The sequence below is a fragment of the Eumetopias jubatus genome, unplaced genomic scaffold (genome assembly GCF_037043125.1).
Source record: "Eumetopias jubatus isolate StellerSeaLion01/CBP00866 unplaced genomic scaffold, mEumJub1_p1.0 scaffold_13, whole genome shotgun sequence".
NCBI classification, from domain to species: Eukaryota; Metazoa; Chordata; class Mammalia; order Carnivora; family Otariidae; genus Eumetopias; species Eumetopias jubatus.
In genome coordinates, this window is record NW_028274819.1 from 46,105,569 (window position 1) to 46,117,599 (window position 12,031).

The following is a 12,031-nucleotide window of genomic DNA, read 5'->3' on the forward strand; positions in this document are numbered from 1 at the left end:
CAAACATGGCTCCCTGAGGAGTAGAGGAACAGAAATGGTGGCCCCACACTGGGAACTGAGGCCACATTTGTATTCCAGGCTATTTGAGGGAAAAAAAAAAACGTAGTTCTAAGCAATATGCACAGTTGTAATCCATACAGAGGCACATCCACTTACATTTAAATTTGCCAGTGATCTTCAACCCTGGCTCCCATTAGAATGACCTCTGGAGTTTTTACAAGACAGCCTTCCAGGGCCGGGGGGGGGGTGGAGGGGGGCGGTGGCAGTTCCCACCCATGGAGATTCCAACCCAGTAGAGTCTACAATCTAGAAAGGAGCTCCTATATCTGTATGTTCCACAGGTAAAGATTTGCCACCTACTTCATTAGAAAAACAGAAAACGAATAAGGACATTTTGGCAGTCTTCCAAGACCATCCCCAGTGATTCCCCACCTCCTGATAATTTCCTCCCCTCTAGAGGGAGCTGGACCTGGTAACTCACCTCTATGAATAGAACAAGGCCAAAATGATGGAATGTCACTTCCAAGATCAGGTTACATAAAGACTGACTTGTATTTAAGCACCTGCTCTCTTTCCTTTGCCCTTAGGGGAGCCAGCTGCCATGTTGCCAGTCACCCTCTGGAGAGCCCCATATGGCAAGGAACTGATGTCCCCAACCAGGAGCCAGTGAGGACTTGAGGCCTGACAACAGCCACATGAGCGAGCTTGGAAACACATTCTCTCCCAGTCAGGTCTTGAGAGGACAGCCGCCCCACTGACACCTTGACCACAGCATTGTCAGTGATCCTGAGACAAAGGCACCCAGAAAAGTACTCCCAGATTCCGGATCCACAGAAACTTTGAGAGAATAAATGTGGGCTGTGTTAAGCTATTACTTTTGGGGGATAATTTGTTATGCAGCAATAGGTAACCAATACAGACGTACGTAACAAAACATTAATGGTGGTTTATCTCTGAGCAGTGGGATTATGAGTGCTCTGTATTTTCTTCCATTTGCTAATCTCTATTTTCTGACTTTTTATATTACCACAGGCTATATTCAAAATGAAAAAAAATCAATTTCAAATTATATTAAAAAAAAAAAAACTTCTAGAGGAAAACATAGGAGAAAATCTTTGTGACCTGATATTAGGCAGAGCTTTCTGAAATGAGTCACCAAAAAGGGTAACCTCCCCCCAACAAAAAAAGATAAATTGGACTTCATCAAAATGAAAAACTCTTGTTCTTCAACAAACATCATTAAAGAAAAAAGAAAGACAAACCCCAGACTGGGAGAAAAGATTTCCAAATCATGTATCTGATAAAGGACATGTTACCACAGTATATGAAGAGCAACAATAAGAAGACACATAATGCAATTAAAAAATGAGCAAAAGATTTGAGTAGACATTTCTCCAAAGAAGAGACACAAATAGCTGATAAGCACAAGAAAAGATGCTCAACATCATAAGTCATTAGGAAAGTGAGAATTCAAACCACAGAGAGATACCAATACACACCTATTAGAAGGGCTATAGAACTGAAATGGCAAGTTTTGACAAGGATGGAAAACAAGTGTGACCTTCATAACACTGCTGGTGGGAATGTGACGTGGCAGCAACTTTGGAAACAGTATGGCAGTTTTTTAAAAAATTAAATATAAACTTGCCATATGACCCACTGCTAGGTATCTACCCAAAAGAAATGCAAACATGCCTAAAGACTTGTAAGCAAATATTCATAGTGAAAACTGGAAACAGTCCAAATTTCCACTGACAGGTGAATGGATAAACACAATGTGGTACATCCACACAACACTATTCAACAACAAAAAGGAACTAGGTCCTGATTCATGTCACATCAACAGGCCACAAAAACAGGATGCTAAGCGAAAGAAACCATACGAAAAATATATATTGTGTGATTCTGTTTATATGAAATGTCAGAAAAGGGAAATCTATAAAGACAGATCAGTATTGTCTGGGACTGGGATGGGAGTTTGACAGCAAAGGAATGGGAGGAAATGTTCTGGGATGATAAGTATGTTCTAAAACTGACCCATAGGGATGGCTGCATGATTGTATACATTACTAAAAATCACTGAATTATACACTCACAGTGGGTGGATTTTATGTTGTGTAAATCATACCTCAATAAAGCTGTAAAAAAGTTATGTCTGTAACGTTGGACCCAGGAAGTTCGTGTCAAGGGCATAATCAGAAACGTATACAAAGACATATCAAGTATGCTCATAACTGTTTTTTTTCAAGTTAATGAAAAACTGTAAGCAATCTGAATGCTTAGTAACAGATAATAAATGATTAATAAGGGGTGATCCACATAGCAGACTAGTAGGATGCAGCTGTTGAGAATGGTATTTACAAAGAAATTTTGACAACCTGGGGAGATGCTTAGGCTTGAGTACAAAAGTGGTTCTGATGGCTTGATTTCTCCATGAGCAGAGTCCATATATGTTATTTTTTTTGTATTTTTTTAAAGATTTATTTATCTGAAAGAGAGAGAATGACAGAGAGAGAGAGAGAGAGAGAGCACATGAGAGGGGGGAGGGTCAGAGGGAGAAGCAGACTCCCTGCTGAGCAGGGAGCCCGATGCGGGACTCGATCCCGGGACTCCAGGATCATGACCTGAGCTGAAGGCAGTCGCTTAACCAACTGAGCCACCCAGGCGCCCCGTATATGTTATTTTTTAAACACAGTTGAATTTGTTCTGGGAATGTATGTGTCTGTCTATTTTACATAACCAGATATAGTGTTTTTTTCCTTCTGGACATTTGGAAATAGTAAACAGTTGGTGATTATTTAAGTAATTTTTGTTTTTTTGTCCTTTATCTTTTTTTTTTTTTTCAAAAAGCATGTATTCATTTTAAAATCTGTGGTGGGGGGCGGGAACCTCATCTAAAGAAAGGAAAGCAATGGTAGGCCTTTCCTCGCCTGGTCAGAGGAGGGGCTGTGGTTTCTTGAGTGAGGGAAACACCCTGACCTCAGCAAGTGATGCAGAGGGCCTATCAGCTGCTGCAGATAGAAGTGGCAGTGCGCACCCCTGGAAACAGCTAAGTCCATTCATCCCAGCTGGGACTCATTGGTCTTACAACAGGGCCAGCCCTAATGCAAGGACATCTCATTAGCCAAGAGGAGGAGGGGCTCCTGCCAAAGAGAGGTCCCCTGGGGACTGCTTTTTTTTTTTGTCACTGCAGGGTGACAGGCAGGGAAGGTAGCGATGACCTTAGAAACAGATGCGTAAGACTTCATAGAAACTGCTGGACAAATACCGTATGATTTCACTCATATGTGGAACTTAAGAAACAAAATGAACATAGGGAAAAATATAGAGAGGCAAACCAAGAAACAGCCTCATAACTATAGAGAACAAACTGATGGTTACGTGTAGGGAGTGGGGGCAAGGATGGGCTACATAGGTGATGGGGATTAAGGAGGGTACTTGTGATAAGCACCAGGTGTTGTATGGAAGTGATGAATCACTATTGTACACCTGACACTAATATTACACTGTGTGTTAACTAACTGGAATTTAAATAAACTTAAAAAAAAAAAAACTGCTAGAAACCCAGGTCTCTAAGCTGGGAATCATGGGGAGAGCCTAAACATCAAGGGGTGAGAGACCAGGGTTTGAGTCCTGGTTCTGCTACGGAAGCCATGTTCTGTGGAGTCTGGGATAAGCTACGTATCTTCCAAGAATCTGTTTCCCCACCTGCAAAGTGGGAGACAATTAGACTGCCTATTTCCAAAATGGAAATCTACATCATTGGTTAATAAGATTCAAAGAATAAAAGGGTTACATTCATGCCCCAGGGCTACCATAACAAATTATCACAACGTGGGTGACTTAAAACAACACAAATTTATTCTCTGGACTTCTGGAGGCTAGGAAGTCCAAAATCAAGGTGTTGGTGGGACCATGTCCTCTCTAAAGGCTCTAGGGAAGACCTCATCTGGCTTGTTCATGGCAGAATCCCCAAAGACTAGAATAGTAACTGGTACATGCTCAACAAAATTTATACAAATAACAAACAGGTTAATAATTCAGAGGACAGTGGACTATGTTTTGTTTTATGATAACCTTTTTACTCCTAAAATAAACTTGACATACATTCATTTTATAAAATACCAAAAACACAGATAAACAGAAAGCTTAAAATGTGCCACATTCACACCTTTTGCAGATAAACCACCAACTGATATTATTGCATATAGCTATCCAGTATTTATATAGTAACATTTTTTTAAAACATCATACTGTAAACACTGTTGTAACTTGATTGTTACACTTAACATTTTGTGAATATCTTTCTGAATCAATACAAAATTTCCTTGACCTACCATGGGTTACATCCTAATATACTCACCCTAAGTTGAAACACTGTAAGTCAAAATGCAGGCATACATCAGAGATTTTGCAGGTTCGGTTCCAGACCACCGCAATAAAGTGAGTTGAATGTTTTGGTTGCTCTGTGCATATAAAGGTTATGTTTCCACTGTACTGTAGTTTATTGAGTCTGCAATAGCACTATGTGGAAAAAAAACTCTGCGGATATCTTAATTTAAAAATACTTTCTTGCTAAAAAATACTGTCATTTGAGCTTCCAGCGAGTCATCATCTTTTTGCTGCTGGAGGGTGTTGCCTCAATGTTGATGGCTGCTGACTGGTCAGGTGGTGGTTGCTGAAGGCTGGGGTGGCTGTGGCGATTTCTTTAAAATGAGACAACAGTGACGTTTGCTGCATCCATGGACTCCTCTTCCCACAAACGATTTCTCTGTAGCATGCGATGCTGTGTGATAGCATTTCACCCACCATGAACTTCTCAAAATTGGAGTCAATCCTCTCAAACCCTGCTTCTGCTTTACCAACCAAGTTTATGTGATACTCTAAATCCTCTGTTGTCGTTGCAGCCATCCCCATAGTCCCTGTACCAGGAACAGATTCCATCTCAAGAAAGCCCTTTTTTTTCTTCTCAGGAAGCAACTCCTCATCTGTTACAGTTTTATCATGAGACTGTAGCAATTCAGTCCCATCTTCAGGCTCCACTTCTCATTCTCGTTCTCTAGCTTTTCCACCAATCTGCAGTTACCTCTTCCACTGAAGTCTCTCCTCAAATGTCATCCACGAGGGTCAAAATCTGCTTCTTCCAAACTCTTGTTAATGTGGATATTTTGACTTCTTTATTGTTTATTATTTTTATTGACTTCTATTATTAGTGGCATCTAGAATGGGGAGTTCTTTCCAGAGGTTTTCAGTTGATGTTGCCCAAACCCATCAGAGGAATCACTATCAATGACAGCTATAGCCTTACAATATGTTTCTTAAATGAGACTTGAGCGTTGAAATTACTCCTTGATCCATGGGCTGCAGAATGGATGCTGTGTCAGCAGTCATGAAAACAGCATTTGTACATCTCCATCTGAGCTCTTGGGTGACCAGGTGCATTGTCAAGAGCAGTAATATTTTGAAAGAAATCTTTTCTGAACAGTAGGGCTCAAATATTCTTAAAATATTCATAAATCAGGTTGCAAACAGATATGCTATCACCCGGGCTTTGTTGTTCCCTTGTTTGAGCACAGGCAGAGTAGACTGGGCCTAATTCCTAAGAGCCCCAGGATTTTCAGAATGTTCCAAGAGCAATGACTTTAACTCAAAGTCACCAGCTGCATTTGACCCTAACAAAGTCAGTCTGTCCTTTGAAACTTTGAGGCAAGGCACTGACTTCTCCTCTCTAGCTATGAAAGTCCTAGATGACATCTTCTTCCAATAGAAGACTGTTTGTTTCATCTACACTGCAAGTCTGTTGTTTAGTGTAGCCACCTTCACGACTAATCTGAGCTATAGCTTCCAGATAACTCGCTGCAGCTTCTTTATCACCACTAGCTGCTTTACCTTGCTTTTTAATGTTACAGAGACAGCTTCTTTCCTTACACCTCATGCACCAACCTCTGCTAGCTTCAAATTTTTTTTCTATAGCTTCCTCACCACATCCAGCCTTCGCAGAATTGAAGGGGGTTAGGACTGTGCTCTGGATTAGGCTTTGGCATAAGGGAATGGTGTGGCTGGTTTGATCCTCTATCCAGAACACTAAAACTTTCTCCATATCAGCAATAAGGCTGTTTCACTTTCTTATCATTTGTGCATTCCCTGGAGTAGCACCTTGAATTTCCTTCAAGAACTTTTCTTTTGCATTCACAACTTAGCTTAACTGTTTGGGGCAAGAAGCCTCGCTTTTGGTCTATCTCCACTTCTGACATGCTTTCTTCACTAAGTTTAATCATTTCTAGCTTCGGACTTAAAGTGAGAGACTTGAACACATGGTTATTAATTGGCCTAATTTCAATATTGTTGTGTCTCAGGCAGGGATTAGGGAGGCCTGAGGAGGGGGAGAGAGAGAGAGAGAGAGAAATGGGAGGGAATGGCCAGTCGGTGGAGCAGTTAGAACATATACAACATTTAAGTTCATCACCTTATAGGAACGCAACTCACAGCACCCCAAAACAATTATAACAGTAACATCAAAGATCACTGATCACAGATCACCATAATAAATAATGAAAAAGTGGGGCACCTGGGTGGCTCAGTTAGTTAAGTGTCTGCCTTCAGCTCAGGTCATGATCCCAGCGTCCTGGGATCAAGCCCCATGTCGGGCTCCCTGCTCAGTGGGGAGTCTGCTTCTCCCTCTCCCTCTGCCCCTCTCCCCCTCTTGTTCTCTCTCTCAAATAAAATTTTTTTTTAAAAATAACGAAAAATTATGAGAATTACTAAAATGAGATGCACAGACAAGAAGTGAGCAGATGCTATTGGAAAAAATGGCGCTGAAAGACATGCCCCATGCAGGGTTGCCACAGACCTTCAATCTGTATAAAACCACACTATCTGCAAAGTGCAATAAAGCAAAGCACAGTAAAAAGAATATGCCTGTACACATACCATAGCTTAGCCTGGGCTACCTTCAACGTGCTCAGAACATTAGCCTACAGTTGGACAAAACCATCTAACACAAAGTCTATTTTATAATGAAGTGTCGAATACCGGGCATCCTGTAGTAAACACTGTACCCAAAGTGAAAAACAGAATGGTTGTAGGACAACAGAATGGTCGTGAGTGTTTCAGTTGTCTACCCTCATGATGCCACTGCCCAGCACCACAAGAGAGGATTATACCACATCTCACCAGCCCAGGAAAAGATCAAAACTCGAAGTATGGTTCTTACTAAATGTGCATCACTTTTTCACCACTGTAAAATTTAAAAAATCATCAGTCAAGCCACTGTTAAGTCAGGGACCATCTGTATATAATATTCGACCCTATCGATTTTTTTTTTGGTTGTCTGGTGGGATGACCTATTGAAATATTAACCGAGATTCCCATACTCTTCTGAACATCCCTTTTTTCTAGGGCCCTTCACCCAATCAAGCAGCAGCTGAATGGAGCTGGTACCTTGTCCTTAGGAAAAGAACAATGTAAGAAATACAGATGACATCCGAACTTTGAGGTGGCATATTAAAGATGACGGCTCCCATTAAGAAGTCAGGTCTATGTCCCCTCCTCGTGAAGCCAAGTGGGTTTTGTGATTCTACCAGTAGAATAAGGCAGAAGTGGTGTTATCCCAGTTGCAAGGTCCAAGACGTTAAGAGGCTAACAGCTTCTATTTCCTGTTTCTGGAGCCAGGTCTCAGAGCCTCCTTGTGTGGGAATCTCTTAAGTGCATGGAAGAGCCCTGGAGGACAAGACTTCACATGAAGAGGGCATATGAGGCCGCGGAGTGCCCCTGCACCAGACACATGCATGAAGAGGCCCCGTGGAAGGGCATGTTTTACCCCTGCCAATCCCTACTCAAATTCCTGACCCACAAGACTGTGACCAAAATATGGGTGCTAGATTTAGCAAATAAAAATAGAGACTATCCAGTTAAATTTGAATTTCAGATCAACAACAAATAATTTTTTAGTATAAGTATGTCCCCAATATTGCATGGGATATACTCATATTTAAAAAAACATTTATCTAACATTCAGATTTAACTGGGATTTTCTATACGTATAGTATTTGAAAATAAATTTTAAGTTTTTAACATTTAAAGATAAAATACATACAGGTGAAATATTCATCACAGGTTATCTGGCAACCCTAGACCCAAATAAAATGTACATGTCTTATACCACTCACTGACAGGGTAGTTTCTTATTCAACAATAGACGACCAGAACAGCAGGAACAGAAAGGAACCTGGGATGGGCACTACACCAGGTGTGGGGCCATACAGTTGCTAGACAGAGCTGTTTTTCTCACCCTTGAAAGCAAAACAAAAACAAAAAACTTCTTTGATGGGAGAAAAAGAGAAATAGCGGGGCTAGGCCAGGAACAGAGGCTCTGGCACACTCTGTCCCCTCCCCAGCCCTCCCTCTCCCGGGCAGAGTCCCTTCGTGTAGGGGTGGGTGAGGGAAAGGACAGTGTCACACAACGAAGTTGTAGGGACTGATCTCAGAAAGCAGAGGGAAACAGCCTTTGCTTTCAGTGCAGCCAAGGGCATTCGAGTGATGCCCTTGCCTCTGAGAGGGCATGGGATCACTGCCACAGAGCCAGCAGACTCAGAGGGACTCGGGATGCATGAGCTGGTGTGGACGAGTGACCCAGTAGTGAGGAGACCCTCTCAGTGTAGACAACCTCCCACCACCTCACTGCAACCCCCACCACCCCACCCTGCAACCAACATCTGGCACTATATACCTTCCCAGGCCCTAGGAAAAGGGTCGAGGCAGCCCCCGTACTTATGGGGATTAATTTCCCTCATTCAGTGATATGAGTCTAAAATAAAACTCATTTCAGGCAATGGAAATAATGAAATGTATGTTTCTAGCCCACCTGAGTTAATAGATTACTTGGAGATGGCATTTGGTACTTACAATTTTATAAAAACCCGAGGAAAGTAGAAATGTTGATGTAGTAATCATCAAACTGTGACAATATCAGAAATCATGTGGGAAGTCTTCATTCTCAAATGAGCACCCTCTGGATTGGCTAGCCACCTGTAGGTTCCATTGTTAAAGGACAAGAATCAGGGAAAACATACAAAATCTAGAGACATACCATAACAGACCCGACGAGCGCCCCACCATATCCCCTCTGCATTTCCCATTTCCGTGTACTCCAGCCTGGCTTCCCATCTACCTGCATTCAAATTGTTATCGCAGGTGTTACTTTGGGGGAAACCCAAACTAACACACATATTATTCAAGATTGTTTCTTAACAGGCATATTCCGTGAATCAATAATGTTTTTAAATCAGGGGAGGATATTAACGTCTCTCCTAACTTTAAGAGCCAGTGCTATTCAAAATAAGCTATTGTCCAAGTTTCAAACATGCGACATTTGGATGGATTTCTGGGAACACTCTTATGTGTGAAAGTCGAGGACCATCTGTGATTCAGTCACTCCTTCTCTTGATGGACTTTTGGGTTATTTTCAACTACTGCTAGCACAAACAATGCTTCAACTAACATCTTCAGCAAAATCTGTGCACACATCTTTCATTCTCTTCATTCTCTTAAGCACAAACTCCCAAGAGCGGGATCACTGCGTCCAAGGATGTGAATCCATCCATCTTGCCAAGTTGCTCCCCAGAAAGGCTGTCCCAGTTTAGAGTCTACCCCTTCCCTAGGTCTGGCTTTAGAGTATTTTCTCAACTCAGTTTTCTGCTCATTCATGGCCATGCAAACACTGCCTTTGCTCCTGGCTGAGGACTCTGAAAGGCAGGAAAGCTGCAGGCCGTGAGCTCAGATACAGCAGACGCCAGGCAGGGGCAAAGTTCTGGGTCCAGCCTCAGGGTTAAGAGACTCAGATGAAACTGGAGGGGGAGATGAACCATGAGAGACGATGGACTCTGAAAAACAAACTGAGGGTTCTAGAGGGGAGGAGGTGGGGGGATGGGTTAGCCTGGTGATGTGTATTAAAGAGGGTACGTTCTGCATGGAGCACTGGGTGTTATGCACAAACAATGAATCATGGAACACTACATCAAAAACTAAAGATGTAATGTATGGTGATTAACATAACAATAAATAAAATTTAAAGGGGAAAAAAAAAAGAGACTCAGATGAGTAATAAGAGTTAGAGTCCAAGTCAAGGCTGACCCAGGGAGCAGGACCATAGCTACTAAACAACTGAAATTTTATACAGGGATGTAAAGGGTGAGGCCTCATCACACAGATCATGGCTGTAAAGGCTGCATCTCTGTGAGCCAGGGCAGGGCCTGGATGGCCCATAAGACACCTTCATGCAAATTAGGAAAGGATGCCCCTTCTTCAGGTTAAAAAAGAAAGGTCAAGTTGGTATATTCCCACATAACCTAACACAGCTCCGCCTGGTGTGCAGAGGCTCTGGCTCCAAGTGCACACATACCACAGGGGCACACCTGTGGCCAACAGCACACACGCTGCCCTCCCCACCCACCCCTGGTGAGGTGAGGCAATCATGTCAAGTTCAAAGTCTCAAGGGCCGGGGAATCAGGCATCAAAGGCCATCAGCAAGACCGCAAAGGGCAGCTGGAGGGCAGGCAGTGGTGGATGCACACATGTATGCAGAGTTTATGCACGGGCCCAAGTGCCATTGTGAATTTAGGTCAAAGACAGCTCTGCCCCACTACCTATCTACCTACCCAGGGTCTCTGTGCCATCCAGTGTGCACTCACATCAAGTAGAGTCAATCTACCATGGGGATGATGCCCCTTCGGTGAATTCCTGAACGTAGGCCACAAGGCACCATTCACTCAAAGTCTACACCTGAGTAGCAGCCCCCACCTGGTGGTAGGTTGCGGGTCCTCCAGCTCAGGATGGAGCCGACTTCAGTGCCGGGTAGGGAGGAGCTGGGGAGGCCGGATTCAAGCCAGGCTTCAGCCATCTCCTGAGGTAGTTCTCTGGGCTCAGCCCTGCCAATTAAAGGCCTCGAAGAGGAAAGAAGAAGGCTTTGGTAAGCAGCTGGGCAAGATGAAAGCAAAGCCAAGCCAAGCGGTGTGTTGCAGCCTCCTTAAGGCAGGATTTCTTGGCACGTCTGCTATTTCGCCAGGAGCAGCTTCGCCGTAAGCGTCTATGCCGCAAAACTGATTTGCCGTAAGGCAATTCTGCCGTAAAAGATAAAATAACGAGACCGAAAAGAGGGGTATTTAAAAGGACACAATGAAACATGAAAAAATTAATAAAATTATTCATTTCTTCCTTCATCAGGAGAGGTATCCGTTTCCCAAATCCTAGGATGCGTACTTGTAACCGAGCCCCGTAAGGTGTGAAACCCTCCGACAGGGCGCCTGGTCCTGGGCGTGTGGACAAAAGGCTGAGGCTCTAACCCATTTGTGACTGAGCGTTGCCCTCGCGGGGCCCGGGGGGTCCTCTCTTCCGCTAGACTGTGGCTTGCAGTCTGGCCTTCCACTCTCTGTTTCACACCTCCCGGAAGCTTGTCGTGGAATATTCTAGCAAGGTGGTCTATGTGGCTGTTACCAACCACCGTTTTAAGACCACCCCCTGCACTGGTCAAGGAACAGACCACTCTCAAGGCCAGCGGAGATTTACAGACAGTCCCGCCCCTTCTCGGGGTGGAGGGGTGGGGGGCAGCTCCAAGACCCCCAGTGGATGCCTGAAGCCACCGATGCTGCCTAGATAGACTGTTTTTCCTCCTACGCACCTAGGATAAAGTTTAATTTCTAAGTGAGGCACAGTAAGAGATTAACAATTACCAAGCATAAAATAGAATGGTTATGTGAATGTGTCCCTCTCAACACATCTTACTGTCCTGTACTCACCCTTCTTCCTGCGATAATGGGAGAGGATAAAATGCCTCCGTGAGGACACGAAGTGAGGGGAATGACCTAGACACTGTGGCGCCCTGGGCTGCCATTGACCTGGCCACATCCCAGAAGGAGGACCATCAGCTTCCAGATCATCGTTGGCGGCGGGTAAGAGAAGCCCCCAGAGCGAAATGAGGATGAGGAGAGTCTAGTGTAACATAAAAGTGAGAACTTTGTCAGTGGAGCAATAAAAC